Source organism: Ranitomeya variabilis, chromosome 1, assembly GCF_051348905.1.
Source record: "Ranitomeya variabilis isolate aRanVar5 chromosome 1, aRanVar5.hap1, whole genome shotgun sequence".
Lineage (NCBI taxonomy): Eukaryota > Metazoa > Chordata > Amphibia > Anura > Dendrobatidae > Ranitomeya > Ranitomeya variabilis.
In genome coordinates this window covers 301,713,897-301,739,027 of record NC_135232.1, presented here as the reverse complement: position 1 = coordinate 301,739,027, position 25,131 = coordinate 301,713,897, and positions in this window count along the sequence as shown.

Genomic DNA, 25,131 nt, shown 5'->3' with positions numbered 1-25,131 from the left:
GGGCGGCGGACACCTAAATCTTTATTTTTAACACTATTCTTCATATTTTCTCTGCAGCAAACGCTGCTGCAGGGGAGATATGAATCGCGGCTTCAGCACCATGTGGGGGGGACAGCGCTTACTGTAGCGCTGTCTCCTGCACACACACGGACCCCAGACGGAGAATGTCTGTGTGAGGTCCGTGTTTTACGCGGACCCATTGACTCTATTGGGTTTGTGTAAAACGTGCGCTCCCACGAACACTGACATGTCTCCGTGTTTGGCACACGGAGACACGGTCCGCAAAAAATCAATGACATCTGAACAGATGCATTGATTTTTATGGGTCTACGTGTGCCAGTGTCTCCGGTACGTGAGGAAACTGTCACCTCACGTACCGGAATCACTGACGTGTGAAACCGGCCTAACATGCATGATTGAAATGCAATGTTTCGGATGCAGTGAAAATTCCCAGCATCCACACCAAAAAAAGACAAAAACTGCAGCTTTAAAAACGCAATAAAAACACATGGAAAAAAAAGACAAAAAAAGGCAATTAAAAACATTTCAAGTTACCGTGTTTGCCAAATTGGTGCAGAAATGCTACAAAATCAAAAACTGGCCAAATACTCATCATGGTAATGCAAACTTACATGGGACCAGAATGTACCATGAAAGAGCATTTGCATCTTTAAAAATCACAGGGTTAATTCTTGCCACAATTCTGTTTAAAGCATTTTACTTCAGAGTTGCTGAGGGGTGTAGCCATCCCTTGGATAATAACAACTAACGAGCCTCTCTCCTCTCTTCACCCCCTCCCGAAAATCATTTATTCTCCCAGGAACATAGATTTCAGTCTGATTATAGAAAGGCAATCAAATCTCGCTGTCAAATTCAGTCCAAAATGAGACTTGTTAGTGATTACCACTGGGGTATTGTTAAATCCCCCTATGCAATTTCAAGTAAGTTGTGTTTTTTTTCTTAAGGAAATTACGGTATAGAAAAAAAAAACGTAGGGAAAAAAAAAGCAATTTTACTTCTTCAAAAAAAGACAAAGGGCCTCTGTGTTTTTTATGAAACACCTATAATTTTCTAGCTTTTTACACATTTTTTGTGTGCTCCACTGATGACTTAAGCAACTCCTTCTGAAGGCAGATGAAAAAAAAAATATTTCAAAACTTTCTTACCTATCAATCATACTTAAAAATAAAATATTCCACTGAGTGGGATTCATATGAGGAGGAAAGAAAAGAAACATGTATTTGCCTTACAAAAACTCTGAAATGTTTTATTCATGTAGCAAAGATAAAAAGCATGCACATACATACACTTGGGAAAGAAACAAAGGATTCCTCCTATTTCTATCTATAGCCAGATCATTACTGTAAAAGCATACATTGTTTCTTTCATTACAAATAGAAATATTTTTTTAACACTGTACTGTATAGTCATAAATTGATCACAAATATTTTATTCATACATTTTAATTAGTCTTTTAGCTAAAGCAGCCATGAGTATAAAAACTAACGTACATAGAGCAAACTTATCAAAGCAATATTGATGGTTATCTGACATAACTACTTGAGAAAATTCCCATTTTTTCCAGTGTTTCGGATAAGTAGCCTATAGAATATATAGACATAGATAGGTATATACAACTAGATGCCCATACAATAGCTGCATGTGTCTGCCATTTAATATAATAAAAAATACATTTTTTTGCTAATTTCCCATGAAGAACTATTAGGTCACATGCACATGTTGAGTATTTGGTGAGTTTTTTACATCAGAATGTGTAAGCCAAAACCAGGAGTGGGTGATAAATGCAGAAGTGGTGATGTGTTTCTATTATACTTTTCCTCTGACTTTTCCACTTCTGGTTTTGGCTTACATATACTAATGTAAAAAATTGACCAAATACTGTGTAAACATTGCCCTAATGAATGTATGCTAGGCAGAAAATGGGGTAGTTCTGTAAGTGAAACATATTCCTCAATCAGTATGCACTGTGTTAGTAAAACATTTTATGCTACAGTGGAATATCAATTAGCAGTGCTGCAAGATTAGTAAATATCCCCCATTAGCTTCCAAATCTGTGCCATTTATTCACTTTAAAACATTTAGGGCTCGTTCAGACATCTGTATGCAAAACTGATAGCATACGGACAGCACAGTAACCAATGAAAGTTAATGGGGTAGTTCACATGAACGTTTATAAATACAGATCAATAATTTGCAGCTTAAATATTGCAGCATTCACTATTTTGATCGGTATTCTGGAACAGACTCACCTATTACATGCATATAAAAAATGTATCACGTATGGGTTACCAACTTACCAACCATACGTCATGCTTTTTCCCACCTCTCCCCTTTTTATGTGGTTTCTGGTGTGATTTTCATATTGCCCACACCTGTTATTTGCCACAGGTGAGCTTGAACAAGCATCTCGTGCTTGACACAAAGTTGTTTACCCACAGTTTTAGAAAGGTGCCAACAATTTTGTCCACTCCATTTTTGAGTTTTGTGTGAGATTATGTCCAATTTACATGTGTAAGGCCATGTGCACACGTTCAGTATTTTTCGCGTTTTTTTTCGCGTTTTTTTCGCTATAAAACCGTGATAAAAACGCGAAAAAAATGCTAACATATGCCTCCCATTATTTTCAGTGTATTCCGCATTTTTTGTGCAAATGTAGCCTTTTTTTCCGCGAAAAAATCGCATCGCGGAAAAAAAAGCAACATGTTCATTAAAATGCGGAATTGCAGGGGATTTCGCACACCTAGGAGTGCATTGATCTGCTTACTTCCTGCACGGGGCTGTGCACACCATGCGGGAAGTAAGCAGATCATGTGCAGTTGGTACCCAGGGTGGAGGAGAGGAGACTCTCCTCCACAGACTGGGCACCATATAAGTGGTAAAAAAAAAGAATTAAAATAAAAAATAGTCCTATACTCACCTTCGATGTCTTCCCGCCTCTCAGCTGCATGCTGCCGCTTCGGTTTCTATGGCTGGTGTTCGGTGAAGGACCTGCGATGACGTCACGGTCTTGTGATTGGTCGAGACCGGTCATGTGACCGCTCACGTGACCGCGACGTCATGGAAGGTCCTGAACCACACCGGCATTTATAGGAACGGACGCCTGCAGGTGAGTATAACCATTTTTTTTATTTTTTTTATTATTTTTAAACATTCTATCTTTTACTATAGATGCTGCATAGGCTGCATCTATAGTAAAAAGATGGTCACACTTGTCAAACACTATGTTTGACAAGTGTGACCAACCTGTCAGTCAGTTTTCCAAGCGATGCTACAGATCGCTTGGAAAACTTTAGCATTCTGCAAGCTAATTACGCTTGCAGAATGCTAAAAAAACACGAAAAAAACGGAAAAAAAACGCAAAAAAAAAAATGCGGATTTCTTGCAGAAAATTTCCGGTTTTCTTCAGGAAATTTCTGCAAGAAATCCGGATGTGTGCACATACCCTAATTGCAATAATTTTCTGGGTGAAATAGATATCTGAAACATTTTCAAGGGTTTCAACACTTTTGTCCATGACTGCATGTTACCATTACAAAGATTGGACACTGCATTTGTCCTTTATTATTTATTAAATTGTTCATGCAGAAAGCAGATGCCATATGGATGCACAAAATAGTCACATGGATACCATATTAACATAAAAAATAGGCAGACCGATGGCATAGAGATTGCACATGGATGACAATACAAATGGGAAAAAATCATCATTTTTTTCTGGGCACAAAACAGACAACTTTGCAGTCACTCTCCTTGAACAAACATGTTGACATTGAGTATCTAAGGGAAATTGCTTTGTATGCCAATGGAAAGGGAAGAGAGGCTGTAGGATAGTTTATTCGTGGTAGCACCCTTAGGCCTGTTTCACACGTCAGTGGCTCCGGTACGTGTGGTGACAGTTTTCTCACGTACCGGATACACTGACTCACGTAGGCACATTAAAATCAATGTGTCTCTGCACATGTCAGCATGTTTTCATGGACCGTGTGTCCGTTTGAAACACACGGAGACATGTCAGTGTTCGTGGGAGCGCACGGATCACACGGACCCATAAAAGTCAATGGGTCCGTGTAAAACACGTACCGCACATGGATGCTGTCCGTGTGCTGTCCGTGTGCCACGCAGGAGACAGCGCTACAGTAAGCGCTGTCCCCTGCTTTAGGTGCTGAAGCCGGAATTCATTCCTTCTTCTCAGCAGCATTCGCTGGAGAGAAGGAATGAAAAATCATTGTTTTTTAATTTTTTTGTGGTTAAAATCAAGTTCCCGGCAACCTCCCCCCTCTCACCCCCTGTGCGCCCGCCTGCCCGCTGGAAATAAAATACTCACCCAGCTTCCTCGATGCTTCCTCTCAGCGCCGCAGCTTGTCCTGTATGAGCGGTCACGTGGTGCCGCTCATTACAGTGATGAATACGTGGCTCCACTTCCCATAGGGGTGGAGCCGCATATTCATCACTGTAATGAGCGGCACCACGTGACCGCTCATACAGGACAAGCTGCGGCGCTGAGAGGAAGCATCGAGGGAGCTGGGTGAGTATTTTATTTCCAGTGGGCGGGCACGCGCACAGGGGATGGGAGGGGGGAGGTGACAAGGAACTTGATTTTAAAGACAAAAATAATTAAAAAAACATTGATTTTTTATTCCTTCTCTCCAGCGTACGCTGCTGGAGAGAAGGGATGAATGGCGGCTTCAGCACCACGCTGCGCTGGGGACAGCGCTTACTGTAGCGCTGTCTCCTGCACGGTCCGTGTGGTACTAAGTCGGCACACGGGCAGCACACGGCTGCCGCACGTGTGCCACACTGATGTGCCACGTGAGCTCACGGACACACGGACACAGATAACTCCAGTACCGATTTTTCCGGTACCGTTATTATCTGGACGTGTGAGACAGGCCTTACACCAAGGCCAAATGTACTTGCAGGTAAATCCTGCCCTAATGTTGTCAGCTGGGAAAAATGCATTTTCTGAAGCCTATCTGCATTTGGACATGCCAAAAGTACGCTGCAGGTACTTAATAAATACATCTTAGATTTTTGTTTTCAAATATTTTTATTCATTTATATTATAATAAAGAAATATAAGGTAAGAATGGGAAACATAAGAGAAAAAAATTGGGAAATTAGGGGGCAATGAGTATATGGGAAAATAATGCAGGAAGCAGCTTACATGGATCAATAATAGCATAAGAAACTGATGCCATATTCTGACAGCCATTATTTTACATTTTCCGTTGGCATGGTTGCATGATTGTATTTGTATGGTAGGATGAGTAAGCGCTTGCTCACATTCGTGTATAAAAAATCGTTTTGATGTTGCTCCAGAAAAGTAGGACAAGTGGAATCGGTATGCTTGAATTTATGTCATGCGAGTGCAATGCGAGTGTGCGATTTTATTACTCACCTCGCATCCGTATGACATCTGTATGTAATACATTTTTAACATCATCTTTTACATACTATTATACACAATGCAAATTAAAGCTAGTTTACAAACCAATAATGTATGTAAAGTGCTGTGGCATTAATGGCGCTATAAAAGTGAGTAAAATACATAACTAAATCTTATATGAATATATAGATAGATAAATGATAGAAATATATTAGATATATAATATAGATAAAAAAGAACACAGCAGCACATGTACATGAATCTAGGCCATGTGAAAACACAGACAAATATCCAATATGAATCATACTTCTCAAAAATATTTTTTCACAAATTTTTTCAAAAATTTTTTTTTCATAAAACTTACAGTAATAGATGAATTGAAGATTCTTAGCGCATAAATTGGCCAATTCATGTGTGCCCATCAACCACGGCAAGGTGATCTCCTTCTGATGGGTCCTACTCTACCGTACATGCCACTCTTGGGCCACCAGTAGTGTTGAGCATTCCGATACCGCAAGTATCGGGTATCGGCCGATACTTGCGGGTATCGGAATTCCGATACCGAGATCCGATACTTTTGTGGTATCGGGTATCGGTATCGAAACAACATTAATGTGTAAAATAAAGAATTAAAATAAAAAATATTGCTATACTCACCTCTCCGACGCAGGCTGGACCTCACCGAGGGAACCGGCAGCGTTCTTTGCTTAAAATGCGCGCGTTTACTTCCTTCCGTGACGTCACGGCTTGTGATTGGTCGCGTGCTGCCCATGTGGCCGCGACGCGACCAATCACAGCAAGCCGTGACATAATTTTCAGGTCCTCAATGCCTAATTCTAGGCATTCAGGATTTTAAAATTATGTTCCGGCTTGTGATTGGTCGCGTCGCGGTCACATGGGCGACGCGACCAATCACAAGCCGTGACGTCACGGGAGGCAGGAAACGCGCGCATTTTAAAATTACGTCACGGCTTGTGATTGGTTGCGTGCCGCCCATGTGACCGCGACGCGACCAATCACAGCAAGCCGTGACGTAATTTCAGGTCCTGTATGCCTAATTCTGCATTCAGGACCTGAAATTACGTCACGACTCACGGCTTGCTGTGATTGGTCGCGTCGCGGTCACATGGGCGGCACGCAACCAATCACAAGCCGTGACGTAATTTTAAAATGCGCGCGTTTCCTGCCTCCCGTGACGTCACGGCTTGTGATTGGTCGCGTCGCCCATGTGACCGCGACGCGACCAATCACAAGCCGGAACGTAATTTTAAAATCTTGAATGCCTAGAATTAGGCATTGAGGACCTGAAAATTACATCACGGCTTGCTGTGATTGGTCGCGTCGCGGCCACATGGGCGGCACGCGACCAATCACAAGCCGTGACGTCACGGAAGGAAGTAAACGCGCGCATTTTAAGCAAAGAACGCTGCCGGTTCCCTCGGTGAGGTCCAGGCTGCGTCGGAGAGGTGAGTATAGCAATATTTTTTATTTTAATTCTTTCTTTTACACATTAATATGGATCCCAGGGCCTGAAGGAGAGTTTCCTCTCCTTCAGACCCTGGGAACCATCAGGGATACCGTCCGATACTTGAGTCCCATTGACTTGTATTGGTATCGGGTATCGGTATCGGATTAGATCTGATACTTTGCCGGTATCGGCTGATACTTTCCGATACCGATACTTTCAAGTATCGGACGGTATCGCTCAACACTAGCCACCAGCCTACAACTGTGGACAAACATGTCACTCTAGGGCTAAACCTCCAATTTATGGGCAGGTAGAGTTGATTACCGCCACCTGCAGGGTCAATGGGAGGAGTGCAAGATCAGCCTGGAAGCAGCCAGCTTCCAGTAACTAAATAGAGGAAAAAAAACAACCAGCACTCCTAATGTGAACACGTGCAATCTGGAAACTGCATAATATAGATAAAAAAGAACACAGCAGCACATGTACATGAATCTAGCCATGTGAAAACACAGACAAATATCCAATATGAATCATACTTCTCAAAAATATTTCTTCACAAATTTTTTTTTAATTTTTTTTTATAAAACTTACAGTAATAGATGAATTGAAAATTCTTAGTGCATAAATTGGCCAATAAAAAAAAAAAAAAAAAATTGTGAAAAAATATTTTTGAGAAGTATGATTCATATTGGATATTTGTCTGTGTTTTCACATGGCCTAGATTCATGTACATGTGCTGCTGTGTTCTTTTTTATCTATATTATGCAGTTTGCAGCGTGCACGTGTTCACATTAGGAGTGCTGGTTGTTTTTTTTTCCTCTATTTAGATATATAATAGATAGATAGAATAGATATACATTCTGTAGATATATAATTTTACAAGCCACCTACATATAATAAACTTGCACCCTTTAGTACCTTTCATGTGGCACTAAAGGGTGTTTAGCTTTGCTTAGCCCGAGAAATAAATAAATAAATAATAAAAAATACAACGTGAAGTATCACCTATTTTTACTAACCAGCAAAGGTAAAGCAGACAGCTGTAAGCTGATATTTTCAGGCTGGGAAGGTCCATGAACATTTGACCATTACCAGCCTTAAAATACCAGCTCTCAGCAGCCACAAAAGTGGCGCATCACATGACATGCGCCAATTCTGATGCTTTGCATGGCTCTTCCAGATTGCCCTGGTGCGGTGGCAGCTGTAATTTGTTAAAAAACCACAGCTGCCATCAAGCCCTGAGGTTAATATTGGAGCACTGTATCAGACACACCTATTACTAACCCAGTAATCAAAAAATAAAAACACATTTTATTTGAAAAAAACACTCCCCAACACTTTATCTGGTTCTCCAATTTATTAAAAACTCCATAGGCTATAGCAGCAGCCACTTTGGGTTCCACTGTGCTCCGCACAGCAGTGACATCAGTAACTATATCACTCATTGGAATTGCAGAGTCACACTGCCCTCTATAACACGGGTGATTCTGATTGATGAGCGGTGTACTTACTAACATCACCACTGTTCAGAGCTGCCAGGTATTGCCGAGTGGCTGCTCTTAAACCCTATGGAGCTTGGCTCTCAGAGCAAGGCTCCAAAGCTTTTGGATGTAGGATTCGGGGATCATCATGGGAATTCTAAGGACTACGTTGGACCTGTGTCAGAATGTTTTGTTTTCTAAAAAATTGGTGAATGAGAGACAGTGTATTGTCTTTATTTATCTCATTATGTTTTTCAGGTTTATATTTGTGGATATCCAGGACTACAGCGGACCTGCATCTCTTTTTTTTAATTAAATTCGGAAACCAGGAAAAGAGTCAGGATATGTTTTTTCAAATAAAGTGCTTTTATGTGTTTGCTTTTATTTTTTGTTTACTGGGTTAGTAATGGGGGTGTCTGATAAACAACTTTGCATTGCTAACCCCAGGGCTTGATGCCAGCTGTGATTTTTGACAAATCACAGCTGACATCAACCCCAAGTACCTTTACCCCAATTGCCACCACACCAGAGCAATCGTGAAGAACCGGGCAATGAGCTAAAATTGGTGCATCTAAGGTAATGTGCCACTTCTCGGGTAGCTGAGGGCTGGTATTTTTAGGCTGGGCAGGGAACAATAAGGGCTCTTTCACACGTCCTGATATTTCCGGTACCGGAAAAACCGGTACCGGAGATATCCGTGTCCGTATGTCCGTATGTCCGTGTGTGTGCTCCGTGTGTCATCCGTGTGTCCGTGTTGACGTTACGTATGCCATCCGTATGTCATCCGTGTGTCATCCGTGTGGACACGTACCTCAGAGAGTTTTTTCAGTCTGCAATTAAAGGCTTGGGCCTGTAATTAACCCCTTCATGACCTTGCCGTTTTTTGCAATTCTGACCAGTGTCCCTTTATGAGGTAATAACTCAGGAACGCTTCAACGGATCCTAGCGATTCTGAGATTGTTTTTTCGTGACATATTGGGCTTCATGTTAGTGGCAAATTTAGGTCGATAATTTCTGAGTTTATTTGTGAAAAAAACGGAAATTTGGCAAAAATTTTTAAAATTTCGCAATTTTCACATTTTGAATTTTTATTCTGTTAAACCAGAGAGTTATGTGACACAAAATAGTTAATAAATAACATTTCCCACATGTCTACTTTACATCAGCACAATTTTGGAAACAAATTTTTTTTTTGCTAGGAAGTTATAAGGGTTAAAATTTGACCAGTGATTTCTCATTTTTACAACAAAATTTACAAAACCATTTTTTTTAGGGACCACCTCACATTTGAAGTCAGTTTGAGGGTTCTATATGGCTGAAAATACCCAAAAGTGACACCATTCTAAAAACTGCACTCCTCAAGGTGCTCAAAACCACATTCAAGAAGTTTATTAACCCTTCAGGTGTTTCACAGCAGCAGAAGCAACATGGAAGTAAAAAATGAGCATTTAACTTTTTAGTCACAAAAATGATCTTTTAGCAACAATTTTTTATTTTCCCAAGGGTAAAAGGAGAAACTGGACCACGAACGTTGTTGTCCAATTTGTCCTGAGTACGCTGATACCTCATATGTGGGGGTAAACCACTGTTTGGGCGCACGGCAGGGCTTGGAAGGGAAGGAGCGCCATTTGACTTTTTGAATCAAAAATTGGCTCCAATCTTTAGCGGACACCATGTCGCGTTTGGAGAGCCCCCGTGTGCCTAAACATTGGAGCTCCCCCACAAGTGACCACATTTTGGAAACTAGACCCCCCAAGGAACTTATCTAGAAGCATAGTGAGCACTTTAAACCCCCAGGTGCTTCACAAATTGATCCGTAAAAATGAAAAAGTACTTTTTTTTCACAAAAAAATTATTTTAGCCTCAATTTTTTCATTTTCACATGGGCAACAGGATAAAATGGATCCTAAATTTTGTTGGGCAATTTCTCCTGAGTACAGCAATACCTCACATGTGGGGGTAAACCACTGTTTGGGCACATGGTAAGGCTCGGAAGGGAAGGAGCGCCATTTGACTTTTTGAATGAAAAATTATCTCCATCGTTAGCGGACACCATGTCGCGTTTGGAAAGCCCCTGTGTGCCTAAACATTGGAGCTCCTCCACAATTGACCCCATTTTGGAAACTAGACCCCCCAAGGAACTCATCTAGAGGCATAGTGAGCACTTTAAACCCCCAGGTGCTTCACAAATTGATCCGCAAAAATGAAAAAGTACTTTTTTTTCACACAAAATTTCTTTTAGCCTCAATTCTTTCATTTTCACATGGGCAACAGGATAAAATGGATCCTAAATTTGTTGGGCAATTTCTCCTGAGTATGCCGATACCTCATATGTGGTGGTAAACCACTGTTTGGGTGCACGGCAAGGCTCGGAAGGGGAGGCGTGCCATTTGACTTTTTGAATGGAAAATTAGCTCCAATCGTTAGCGGACACCATGTCGCGTTTGGAGAGCCCCTGTGTGCCTAAACATTGGAGCTCCCCTACAAGTGACCCCATTTTGGAAACTAGACCCCCCAAGGAACTTATCTAGATGCATAGTGAGCACTTATAACCCCCAGGTGCTTCACAGAAGTTTATAACGCAGAGCCATGAAAATAAAAAAATAATTTTTCTTTCCTCAAAAATGATTTTTAGCCCAGAATTTTTTATTTTCCCAAGGGTAATAGGAGAAATTGGACCCCAAATGTTGTTGTCCAGTTTGTCCTGAGTACGATGATACCCCATATGTGGGGGTAAACCACTGTTTGGGCGCACGGCAGGGCTCGGAAGGGAAGGCACGCCATTTGGCTTTTTGAATGGAAAATTAGCTCCAATCATTAGCGGACACCATGTCGCGTTTGGAGAGCCCCTGTGTGCCTAAACATTGGAGCTCCCGCACAAGTGACCCCATTTTGGAAACTAGACCTCCCAAGGAACTAATCTAGATGTGTGGTGAGCACTTTGAACCCCCAAGTGCTTCACAGAAGTTTATAACGCAGAGCCATGAAAATAAAAAATAATTTTTCTTTTCTCAAAAATGATTTTTTAGCCCACAATTTTTTATTTTCCCAAGGGTAATAGGAGAAATTGGACCCCAAAAGTTGTTGTCCAGTTTGTCCTGAGTACGATGATACCCCATATGTGGGGGTAAACCACTGTTTTGGCACACGTCGGGGTTCGGAAGGGAAGTAGTGACGTTTTGAAATGCAGACTTTGATGGAATGCTCTGCGGGCGTCAGGTTGCGTTTGCAGAGCCCCTGATGTGCCTAAACAGTAGGAACTCCCCACAATTGACTCCATTTTGGAAACTAGACCCCCAAGGGAACTTATCTAGATGTGTAGTGAGCACTTTGAACCCCCAAGTGCTTCACAGAAGTTTATAACGCAGAGCCGTGAAAATAAAAAATGTGTTTCCTTTCCTCAAAAATATTTTTTTAGCCCAGAATTTTTTTATTTTTGCAAGAGTAACAGGAGAAATTGGACCCCAAAAGTTGTTGTCCAGTTTCTCCTGAGTACGCTTATACCCCATATGTGGGGGTAAACTACTGTTTTGGCACACGTCGGGGTTCGGAAGGGAAGTAGTGACGTTTTGAAATGCAGACTTTGATGGAATGCTCTGCGGGCATCAGGTTGCGTTTGCAGAGTTCCTGATGTGCCTAAACAGTAGGAACTCCCCACAAGTGACTCCATTTTGGAAACTAGACCCCCAAGGGAACTTATCTAGATGTGTGGTGAGCACTTTGAACCCCCAAGTGCTTCACAGAAGTTTATAACGCAGAGCCGTGAAAATAATAAATGTGTTTCCATTCCTCAAAAATATTTTTTTAGCCCAGAATTTTTTATTTTTGCAAGAGTAACAGGAGAAATTGGACCCCAAAAGTTGTTGTCCAGTTTCTCCTGAGTACGCTGATACCCCATATGTGGGGGTAAACCACTGTTTGGGCACATGCCGGGGCTCGGAAGGGAAGTAGTGACGTTTTGGAATGCAGACTTTGATGGAATGGTCTGCGGGCATCATGTTACGTTTACAGAGCCCCTGATATGCCTAAACAGTAGAAACCCCCCACAAGTGACCCCATTTTGGAAACTAGACCCCCCCAAGGAACTTATCTAGATGTGTGGTGAGCACGTTCAACCCCCAAGTGCGTCACAGAAGTTTACAACGCAGAGCCGTGAAAATAAAAAATCATTTTTCTTTCCTCAAAAAAGATGTTTTAGCAAGCAATTTTTTATTTTCACAAGGGTAACAGGAGAATTTGGACCCCAATATTTGTTGCCCAGTTTGTTGTGAGTACGCTGATACCCCATATGTGGGGGTAAACCACTGTTTGGGCACACGTCAGGGCTCGGAAGGGAAGTAGTGACATTTGAAATGCAGACTTTGATGGAATGGTCTGCGGGCGTCACATTGCATTTGCAGAGCCCCTGATGTGCCTAAACAGTAGAAACACCCCACAAGTGACCCCATTTTGGAAACTAGACCCCCGATGGAACTTATCTAGATGTGTGGTGAGCACTTTCAACCCCCAAGTGCTTCACAGAAGTTTATAACGCAGAGCCGTGAAAATAAAAAATAATTGTTCTTTCCTCAAAAATTATGTTTTAGCAAGTAATTTTTTATTTTTGCAAGGGTAACAGGAGAAATTGGACCCCAACAGTTGTTGCCCAGTTTGTCCTGAGTACGCTGGTACCCCAAATGTGGGGGTAAACCACTGTTTGGGCGCACGTCGGGGCTTGGAAGGGCGGGAGCACCATTTGACTTTTTGAACGCAAGATTGGCTGGAATCAATGGTGGCGCCATGTTGCGTTTGGAGACCCCTGATGTGCCTAAACAGTGGAGACCCCTCAATTCTAACTTCAACACTAACCGCAACACACCCCTAATCCTAATCCCAACTGTAGCCATAACCCTAATCACAACCCTAACCCCAACACACCCCTAACCACAACCCTAACCGCAACACAACCGTAACCCTAATTCCAACCCTAATCCTAACCCTAATCCCAACCGTAACCCTAATCCCAACCCTAACCACAACTGTAACCCCAACACACCCCTAACCCTATCCGTAACCCTAACCACAAGCCTAATCTTAACCCTATTTCAAACCCTAGCCCTAATTCCAACCCTAACTCTAATTCCAACCCTAACCCTAAGGCTATGTGCCCACGTTGCGGATTCGTGTGAGATTTTTCCGCACGATTTTTGAAAAATCTGCAGGTAAAAGGCACTGCGTTTTGCCTGCGGATTTACAGCAGATTTCCAATGTTTTTTTGTGCGGATTTCACCTGCGGATTCCTATTGAGGAACAGGTGTAAAACGCTGCGGAATCCGCACAAAGAATTGACATGCTGCGGAAAATACAATGCAGCGTTTCTGCACGGAATTTTCCGCACCATGGGCACAGCGGATTTGGTTTTCCTTAGGTGTACATGGTACTGTAAACCTGATGGAAAACTGCTTCGAATTCGCAGCGGCCAATCCGCTGCGGATCCGCGGCCAATCCGCTGCCAATCCGCTGCGGATCCGCGGCCAATCCGCGGCCGATCCGCTGCGGATCCGCGGCCGATCCGCGGCCGATCCGCTGCCGATCCGCTGCGGATCCGCTGCGGATCCGCGGCCGATCCGCTGCGGATCCGCGGCCGATCCGCTGCGGATCCGCTGCGGATCCGCGGCCGATCCGCTCTGTGTGCACATGCCATAACCCTACCCCTAACCCTACCCGTAACCCTAACCCTACCCCTAACCCTACCCCTAGTTCTAACCCTAGTTCTAACCCTAACCCTAGTGGAAAAAGAAAAAAAAATATTTTCTTTATTTTATTATTGTCCCTACCTATGGGGGTGATAAAGGGGGGGGTTTATTTATTATTTTTTTATTTTGATCGCTGTGGTAGAACCTACCACAGCGATCAAAATGTACTTGTAACGAATCTGCCAGCCGGCAGATTCGGCGGGCGCACTGACCATGCGCCCGCCATCTTGGAAGATGGCGGCGCCCAGGGAGAAGACGGACCGACTTCGGGAGGATCGGTAAGTATGAGGGGGTGGTGGGGGGGTGGATAAGAGCACAGGGGGGGGATCGGAGGACGGGGGGAGCGGACAGGAGCACGGGGGAGCGGACAGGAGCACGGGGGAGCGAACAGGGGGACGGAGGGGGGTACCGGACAGAACGGAGGACTGGGGAGGAGATCGGGGGCGGTGGGGGGGGCCAGAACATGATTTCCAGAAATGGCAGATGCTATTGCAGCATCGGCCATGGCTGGATTGCAATATTTCACCATTTTCATAGGTGAAATATTGCAAATTGCTCTGATTGGCTGTTGCACTTTCAACAGCCAATCAGAGCGATCGTAGCCACGTGGGGGCAAAGCCACCCCCCCTAGGCTGAAGTACAACTCCCCCTCTCCCTGCAGATCGGGTAAAATAGGAATTAACCCTTTCACCCGATCTGCAGGGATGCGATCATTCCATGACGCCACATAGGCGTCATGGGTCGGGAAGGGGTTAAAGGGATAGATGAGGGAAAGGTGCACTAATTATCAATTTTTTATTCTAAACACACGTTTCCACCTTCAGGACTTGTTCATTATTTTTATTTTGCACAATATAATGGGCTTTGGATCCCTTGGTGCTACCTAGCCTACAATTAGTTAGTGAAGTTGTTCCAAATAAACACAGCATGTACATTATTTTGTTTTACTCAAAATTTTTTAATAATATGAGCCAAAACTAAACGTTTTTTCATTTTACAACAACATATGCCCAATAATGTGCATTAACGACATTCTTACATGCCACATATTCGAAAAACTATTATGTAAACCTTGAGAACATTTAAAGATTTTGGAAATCATCCTGAGTAGACACTGATTCTTCTGTAGTGTTTTCTGGTCCTACACCTTCCGTGATGGCGGATTGTGGGGGCATTTCAGATTGGGTCATTTGTGTCTGCAGTGGTGGATTATCGACGGATGTTCCAACATACATTTGTTGGTATCCAGAGGTAGTAGTGTTGTAGCTTTGGGTTTCTAAGGAGGGGCCATAAAAGTGTTGCTGTTGGGGGAGTGGTTGTTGCTGGTAGTTTGCACAGACTGAGTATTGGCCAACCTGAGCAACAGGTTGCATATGGCTTTGTGGACGTGAGATGTAACCTTGATATGTTGGGCCAGTTGTTTGTTGGGTTGTTGGCTGAGGGTTAGGTGGGCCAAATCTAGTTAGGCCAGGCATGATTTGCCTTGGTGGCCTGGTGGACTGCTGTTGCCCTTGAAATCTCTGAGCAACTTCACCCAGTGGCCTATGTTGGATCTGTTGGCTTGATGCAGGGGGGGGGGGCATGCACATAATATGGTACTGGCATTTGTGCGAATTGTTGGCTGGTTGATGGTTGCCCATAAGAGGTTGCAGGCACCTGTTGCTCCTGGTGTGTTGACGCTCGAGTGGCCAACTGGGTCTGATTTTGGTCAGTACGCCACTGTTCTATTTGTGCAAGCACCTGGTTGGGCTCATTCTCTCCCTGGCTGGCAGAAAGGAGGGTAAGCATAGCTGCCCGGACACGTTCTTGACGTTGTGTGGGGACTTTGGCCAGACAGGGAGACAGTGAGCGACAAAAACGATCAACATCTGATTCTGGTGTCATTGAATTCAGTATATGCAGGACTCTTGCATCAATTGCTTCTGGCAACATCCTCATCTCCTCATGTCGCCTGCTCCGTCTTCCTCTCAGGCTAGGTGGTATGTACCGCGGTGGAATGTTTGATGCTGCTTGTGATGCCTGTGGTGCTGGTGTGCTTGATGCCTGTGATTGTTGTTCTGTTGTATTTTGGCTGCTTCCAATCATACCCTCAGTGCTTGTTTCACCAGCAGCAGATGGCTGTTGTGGCTGTGTTGTTTGTGTGCCCTCAGCTGGGTGATCCGTCTCTGATGCTGACGTACAAGGTGCTGAGGCAGCCGCTGCTGGTGACTCATCAGAATCGTCCAAGTTGTCCACAGTTCTAGGATTAAAGAAATGGACATTGTTTTTCAAGTTGTAACGTAAACATGTATTCCTTTGAAAAATATCCTTGAAAAAATTTTCAAACCTACCAATAGGGGAGTTCATGTCACACCCTTATATTTCAAATGTCAATTTTGACAACCTTGGTATCTGTACGCAACCATTTTATATTCCTTTTTTGGTTTAAGGACTACTCATCGGGTACCTTTTTTTGACAATTGTAAAAAATAGGCGTGTGGCAAGCCATTTTACATGTGCATGGACAAAGTGGCTTACTTGAGTATTTACAGTGCCACATACATAGTTTGCCTCAAACAATATTGGTGTTTGTGAATCCAAATTGAAAAATGAGATAGTTGAAGCAGTACACTTACTGGTTGAGTTCCATGACTGGGCGCAGGAATTCTAATTGCCGGAAATAAACATATTGGCGCTTTCTAGATGCCCCAGATGTGGAGGGAAGGGGATTATATTCCCGCCGGTACTGGTCGCTTGCTGAGCGCCAGCGTCGTTTCATCAAAGCCACTGTTGGTGATAAAGTAAACATTTGTAAAAAATTAGGCCTATGTAATATACATAAACATAATTTGCTTAGAAGACATATGCCTTTAATGGTCAGTTGCTCAATATGTTCACAAAAGTAAACAGCAGCTAGGGCCTTACTATACATATAATTCTTGCCACTTCTTACCTCAGGGCATGCATAAATTTAAAGGAACACTGTCACCTGAATTTGGAGGGAACAATCTTCAGCCATAGGGGCGGGGTTTTCGGGTGTTTGATTCACCCTTTCCTTACCCGCTGGCTGCATGCTGGCTGCAATATTGGATTGAAGTTCATTCTCTGTCCTCCGTAGTACACGCCTGCGCAAGCATGCAGCCAGCGGGTAATGAAAGGGTCAATTAACCCGCCGAAAACCACGCCTCTCTGGCTGAAGATTGTTCCCTCCAAATTCAGGTGACAGTGTCCCTTTAACAACTGTAGCCTGCACCATAATGTACACATTGCTAGGGTTCTTATCTACAAAAACTATGTTCAAGATATATGTGTGTAGAGTAGTGAGTATACACATACATTACAATGTCGGGAAGACACCTGTAAGGGCATGATTTGTGTCAGATATTTGCATGGGTTTTAGAATAAAAACAACTAATACTGAAAGAAACAAGTGAAGAAGAAAAAAAAAAACATGGGACAGTCTACTTTGGGCCTTGCAGAAGCATGGTTGTTCATGAGAGGCACAACAGTAATGTGTGCTAACATTGTGAAACATCAATTTAAGCATTTTTTTAGGCTAATATTAACAGTATTCAAAGGTACATCATGAAGTTTAGATTTGCCATAAAAAAACACCTTCTGAAGTCTAGTGACTATAATAGTTCTAGGAATTAACACATTACATGCCATTTTGATGGCCTACAAACAGATTCACTAACACATCAGCACTGTAAGCACTATTTTAAATATGAATTAAGTAAGTACAGTTTGGTAGTACATAGGAACATCCATGGGTCCACTCACCATACTTCGCTTGCTTGGATGGGGAATATGTTGACCAACCACTACGTGCAAACAATGCTTCTGCTACTGCACGCCATCCACGGTCTATAATCAGCCGGTCGTGGTATCCGTCCACACGAGTGTCCCAAAGTTCTGGGTGTTGTTCCACAAGAGCTATTAGGCGCTCAGTATCCACACGAGGTGCCATTATGTCATAAAAATACAGGATAAGCAATCCCCAAATGTGCCTGAAGACACAACTACTTCACCTCAGCAAAGAAAAGGCCAGACTGAGTTTATTTCTTAATATCACCTGACATTCAGGACACCTGTCTCTCATAATGATACAATGTTTGCCAAAACGCACACGGACAGCACACGGATGAGCATCCGTATGTACGTATGCCATCCGTATTGGGGTCCGTGCTGCCGGTGAAAAACGGACATGTCGACGTGTTTTCCACACGGACACACGGTCCGTGTGAAAACACGCACATGTGCAGAGACACATAGATTCTAATGGGTCTACGTGTGTCAGTGTCTCCGGTACGTGAGAAAACTGTCACTACACGTACCGGAGACACTGACGTGTGAAAGAGGCCTAACATGAACCTGACCAGCTTGATAATATCAGCTCACAGCTGTATGCTTTACCTTTGCTGGTTAGCAAAAATGGGGGGTATGTGTTCTTTTAATTATTTATTTATTTATTAGGTTAAACAAGCCTAAATAGTTGTAGAATAAACTCCACATGAAAGGCACTAAAGGGTGCAAGTGTATAATATGTAGGGGACTGGTGAAATTAGGTATCTACAGGATATCTACAGTGGGGAAATCGCAGCATGCTACAATTTTTTCCTCAGTCCAATTAGAGCTGAGGAAAAACTCGCAGATAATCAATGACTCATTTAATAACATTGGTCAGAATGCAATGCAATGTTTTCTCGCATTGCATTCCTCCATATTATACGTCAGTGTGAGTGAGCCCTTAATGAGTTTTCATTAGTAGCCTTTTGGAGTACATGTGGCTTTTCTTGCTTTTTACAACCTTGCTATTATTCTGGGTTAATAAAATTATATTAATGTCAAATGTTTAATTTATGTTTTCACTACTTTGCACAAATAAATACTTTTTTTTACTAAAAATCATGATCTGAGAGCCATGCTATAATATGAATCATGCCCATGTTATGAGAACAAAAAAAACTTTTTCATTTTTCAATGACTGAGCTATGTGGATACTTGTTTTTTCTAGGATGGCTTGAAATTTTTATTGGTACAATTGTGAGCCACATATAACGTTTTGATCACTTTGGAGGTTTTTCTGTACCTTGATAAACAAAAAGTGATGTTGAGCTATTTTATCAATTAGCTGGAAGGTGTTACCGTAACTTTCAGGGGTGAGTTTACTAATTGTATATTCAGCAGTGCCTAATTCCGAATTCAGACACCTGGAAACATGGTTAATGTACAGTTGGTGCTGTATGGACTCATGGCCGGCCTTACCTACATGTGACCAGTGCTGTGGCACAGGGCGCCGGCCACCAGGCATCAGAGGGAGCACCGCAGGGAGAGTCCAAGTAAGAGCAGAGACAGACCGCCGTATTTCTCGTGCGAGAATTGCATCTCACTGCACGAACTGGCCGGCACCTCTCCTGACCTGAGCAAGACAGTATGATGTATTTCTATGCAGTTGTCAAGATCAGGTCAGGAAAGCCAACAGTCAGTGCGAGGTTTACGATGCCATTCTCCCACGAGAAATACGGCAGTCTGTCTCTGCCTTAAGGGTTTAATCACACTTGGGTATATAAAAAAAAATCGTTCCAATTCTCATCCAGGAGAATGGATGATTTTTTATCACTTGTCATCTGTGTGCTGTCTTAATGCAATTAGCTTCTTTACTCAGCAGCTATTTATCATTTACAGGACCATTTTTTCTCACACTGTCTTCTTTTATAGTGAAATTGCACCATGGTGTGATTTTTCTTTTCTATTTTTTGCTGAATTCGGCTGAGAAAAAATACACAGATCTGCACTGCCTCATTGAATAGCATTGGACACTTATCCATAGACTTGAATGGGCAAGTGTCCTCTGATACTTGGAAGAGAATAATGCATATGACGATTTTATCCACACGGACACTCAGTCCATGTGAAAAAAATGGTTGTCTGAACAGCCAAATTGAATTACATTGGTTAGTGTGATGTCTGACTAAAACTTGGACAGTACATGTCTATATCATGTGCTCATCTGAATGGGCCCTAAGGGGTTCAGATCAGTATATTATACAGATGTCAGCTATACTACACCCAATTTTTACGGATATACTGCAATTATTAACCTACAAAATGGTATTTAATTATATACTGTACATTTTAAAATGTAGGTGTATAGAAATGGATGTCACACGGATTCTACATGGATGTCATAAATTACAGACACATGGATACAACATGTATTGCACTTGGATGATTTTCATCCACGTTTTCTGGATGAAAATTAGATTATACTTCTTCGTAATATTTCAGGCGATTTCTTCTAATAGAAATTATGGACGTACAGTGCCTTGCGAAAGTATTCGGCCCCCTGGAACTATTCAACCTTTTCCCACATGTCATGCATCAAAGATAAAGATACCAAATGTAAATTTTTGGTGAAGAATCAACAACAAGTGGAACACAATTGTGAAGTTGAATGAAATTTATTGGTTATTTTAAATTTACCGTATATACTCGAGTATAAGCGGACCCGAGTATAAGCCGACCCCCCTAATTTTGCCACAAAAAACTGGGAAAACTTAATGACTCGAGTATAAGCCTAGGGTGGGAAATGCAGCAGCTACCGGTAAATGTCAAAAGTAAAAATAGATACCAATAAAAGTAAAATTAATTGAGACATCAGTAGGTTAAGTGTTTTTGAATATCCATATTGAATCAGGAGCCCCATATAATGCTCCATAAAGTTCATGATGGCCCCATAAGATGCTCCATATTAAAATATGCCCCATATAATCCTGCATAAAGGTTAATAAAGGCCCCATAAGATGCTCCATAGACACATTTGCCCAATATAATGCTGCACAAATGCTCATTATGGCCCCATAAGATGCTCTATAAAGATATTTGCCCCATATAGTGCAGCACAAACCTTGATTATGGCCCTATAAGATGCTCCATACAGACACTTGCCCCATATAGTGCTGCACAAATGTTATGGCCCCACATAGTGCTGCACAAACATTATGGCCCCATATAGTGCTGCACAAACATTATGGCCCCATATAGTGCTGCACAAACTTTATGACCCCATATAGTGCTGCACAAACATTATGGCCCCATATAGTGCTGCACAAACTTTATGGCCCCATATAGTGCTGCACAAACGTTATGGCCCCATATAGTGCTGCACAAACTTTATTGCCCCATATAGTGCTGCATAAACGTTATGGCCCCATATAGTGCTGCACAAACATTATGGCTCCATAGATGCCCCATACAGATATTTGCCCCATTTGCTGCGATTAAAAAAAAAATCACATACTCACCTCTCCGTTGGTCAGGCCCCCGGCACTTTCAATAGTCACCTTTCCTCGTTCCGGCGCCACTCCATGTTCAGCACCGACGTTCAGCAGAGGGCGCACACTAACTACGTCACCACGCCCTTTGACCTGAGCGTCACTGCTGAAGACAGATCGGCGCCCGGAAAGAGGAAAGGTGACTATCGCGCAGCGCTGCGCTCCCCGTATACTCACCTGGTCCTGGCACTGTGCAGTCCCTGCTTCCCCAACGCCGCAGCTTCTAACTGTACTGAGCGGTCACTGTTACCGCTCAATACAGTAATGAATATGCGGCTCCACCCCTATGGGAGGTGGAGCTGCAAATTCATTTACTGTAATGAGCGGTACCATGTGACCGCTCAGTACAGGAAGAAGCTGAAGCTGCTGCTGCCGGCGCCGGGGAAGCCAGGGACCTGCAGGGACCGCGCCTCGACTAGGTGAGTATTTTTAGACAGCCCCCACTCCCCCTCCCCTGCCGACCTCTGGGTATGACTCGAGTATAAGCCGAGAGGGGAACTTTTAGCCCAAAAAAGTGGGCTGAAAATCTCGGCTTATACTCGAGTATATACGGTATGTGGAAATTCAAAAACTGAAAAGTGGGGCGTGCAACATTATTCGGCCCCTTTAACTTAATACTTTGTTGCACCACCTTTTGCTGTGATTACAGCTGAAAGTCGCTTGGGGTATGTCTCTATCAGTTTTGTACATTGAGAGACTGAAATTCTTGCCCATTCTTACTTGACAAACAGCTCGAACTCAGTGAGGTGTGATGGAGATCGTTTGTCAACAGCAGTTTTCAGCTCTTTCCGCAGATTCTCGATTGGATTGAGGTCTGGACTTTGACTTGGCCATTCTAACACCTGGATACATTTATTTGTGAACCATTCCATTGTAGATTTTGCTTTCTGTTTGGGATCATTGTCTCGCTGGAAGACAAATCTCCATCCCAGTCTCAGGTCTTTTGCAGACTCCAACAGTTTTTCTTCAAAAATAGTCCTGTATTTGGCTCCATCCATCTTCCCATCAATTTTAACCATCTTCCCTGTACCTGCTGAAGAAAAGCAGGCCCAAACCATGATGCTGCTACCACCATGTTTGACAGTGGGGATGGTGTGTTCAGGGTGATGAGCTGTGTTGCCTTTATGCCAAACATATCGTTTGGTATTGTTGCCAAAAAGTTCAATTTTGGTTTCATCTGACCAGAGCACCTTCTTCCACATGTTTGGTGTGTCTCCCACGTGGCTTGTTGCAAACTTTAAACAACACTTTTTATGGATATCTTTGAGAAATGTTTTTCTTCTTTCCACTCTTCCATAAAGGCCAGATTTGTGAAGTGTAAGACTGATTGTTGTCCTATGGACAGACTGTCCCACCTCAGCTGTAGATCTCTGCAGTTCATTTAGAGTGATCATGGGCCTCTTGGCTGCATCTTTGATCAGTCTTCTCCTTGTTTGAGATGAAAGTTTAGAGGGACTGCCGGGTCTTGGTAAATTTGCAGTGGTATGATACTCCTTCCATTTCAATATGATCTCTTGCACAGTGCTCCTTGGGATGTTTAAAGCTTTGGAAATCATTTTGTATCCAAATCCGGCTTTAAACTTCTCCACAACAGTATCACGGACCTGCCTGTTGTGTTCCTTGGTCTTCATGATGCTTTCTGTGCTTCAAACAGAACCCTGAGACTATCACAGAGCAGGTGGATTTATACGGAGACTTGATTACATACAGGTGGATTATATTTATCATCATTAGGCATTTAGGACAACATTGGATCATTCAGAGATCCACAATGAACTTCTGGAGTGAGTTTGCTGCACTGAAAGTAAAGGGGCCGAATAATATTGCACGCCCGACTTTTCAGTTTTTGAATTTCCACAAAAATATAAAATAACCAATAAATTTCATTCAACTTCACAATTGTGTTCCACTTGTTGTTGATTCTTCATCAAAAATGTACATTTGGTATCTTTATGTTTGAAGCATAATATGTGGGAAAAGGTTGAAAAGTTCTAGGGGGCCGAATACTTTCGCAAGTCACTGTATTCAAGAGAATTTAATGTAACTTACAGGGCTTTTACAATATTAAAGAATGATGGCTAGTGTCTTCTAAAAATATTGCCACTCCAGTCCACAGGTCATCTGTAGTTTTGCAGCTCTGCCTTGTTCACTTTAATAGAGCTGGACTGCAATACCAGACAGATCCTATGGACAGGAGTTGCTTCTGGATTAAACAGCCTTTTTTGTTATTTGTTATGAAAACTAACAAGGCAGGTAATTGCTAATTACCTGCCTGTTTTATCTGGCTCTGGCACATAATGGTCATTGACCACTCCTACCGATAATTCAGCTGGTCCACATCAACAGAGCAGCTCTTCTTTTTTTGGGCTGCTCTGTCAATGGAGCGTGACTGCTGATGTCATGCTGATTGACAGCAAGGTCCCCATAGTTAGGCACATGATGTCAGCAAAAGCTGTTGAATCGCTGGCAGAAACGGTTTGTAACCGGCCTGTTAGTTCTTAGGCGTTTATAAAAAAATTAAATAGCCTCAGATAATACCTTCAAGAGATACTTTTCATAAGTTATAGATCGACAGCACATTTTCCATTGGAAATTTAAACAAGATCTGATCCATTAGCACATACATCAGATGCGTTTTAGCAATTTTAAGTGCTAAACTCATTTTTTTACATGACACATTTAATGCTGTAAAAAAAAAAGGTTTCCAGGCTTTCATTAACACCCGCCTTAAATGAAGCTCCTACACACAAAGTTAAGTGGATTTTCACATTCACACCTCTTGTCTTGTGTTAAAAACAAATTTACTGTGCTGTTGAAACATTTCTGCTGTGTTACACCGTGATTTGAACACTTTTATTAAATTTCTCATGCAGCTCATTATAAGTGCATATTAAATGAAGGCAAGAAGTTTCAAAGGTTAATAGTTTTGCTTATTATTAAAGAAACAATAATGCAATGTTCCTCAAAAAGAATATGCTGTAAATAGAGATGGAAAAAAGGATTTGTCCTTATACTGTACATCCATAGGCGTCTCCTATTGCTGCAATTTCATCTCACTGAATAGAAAATCTTATGGAAAATGACTTTATTTAAAAGGGTTGTTCACCCATGTAGACTTTTTTTTACATAAACGAATGTATTCGGACATCAAGATTAGGGTTGAGCGACTTTCATTTTTTTAAGGTCGAGTCGGGTTTTGTGAAACCCGACTTTGTCCAGAGTCGAGTCGAGTGCAGTCGGCCGATTATCGCTGAAAGTCGGGGATCGACCGAAACACGAAACCCAATGCAAGTCAATGGGGAAGCATAGTCGGCAGTGAGTGGAGGCCAGGAAAACACCTACAGTGCCCATTTTAATGCCAAAAACATCCATTCTTGTTTCTGAAGCTTGTCAATCTTAATTAACTTTATAATAATAGTTGGGCATTGGAAATTGGTGGTCATTTGGCAAAAGTTGTGGGGGGTAGGGCTGGTTCAAGGTTTTAGTGGGCACAGGAAACGTGGACTACGTCACGGCGGTGGAGCAGTGAGAGGTAAGTATGTCAAGTTTGCAAGTGCTGTGATCCTAAGCAAGCATGGGGGCCCACTCGTTGGCATTGGCACTGGCACAGGGCCCCTCAAAGTACTGCGGTGTGTTTGCACGGCGGGGGCGCCTCCCACCAGCAGCGACACTTTTGCGTACTCTGAGGGGCCCTGTGCCAGTGACGTCGCCAACGAGTATGCCC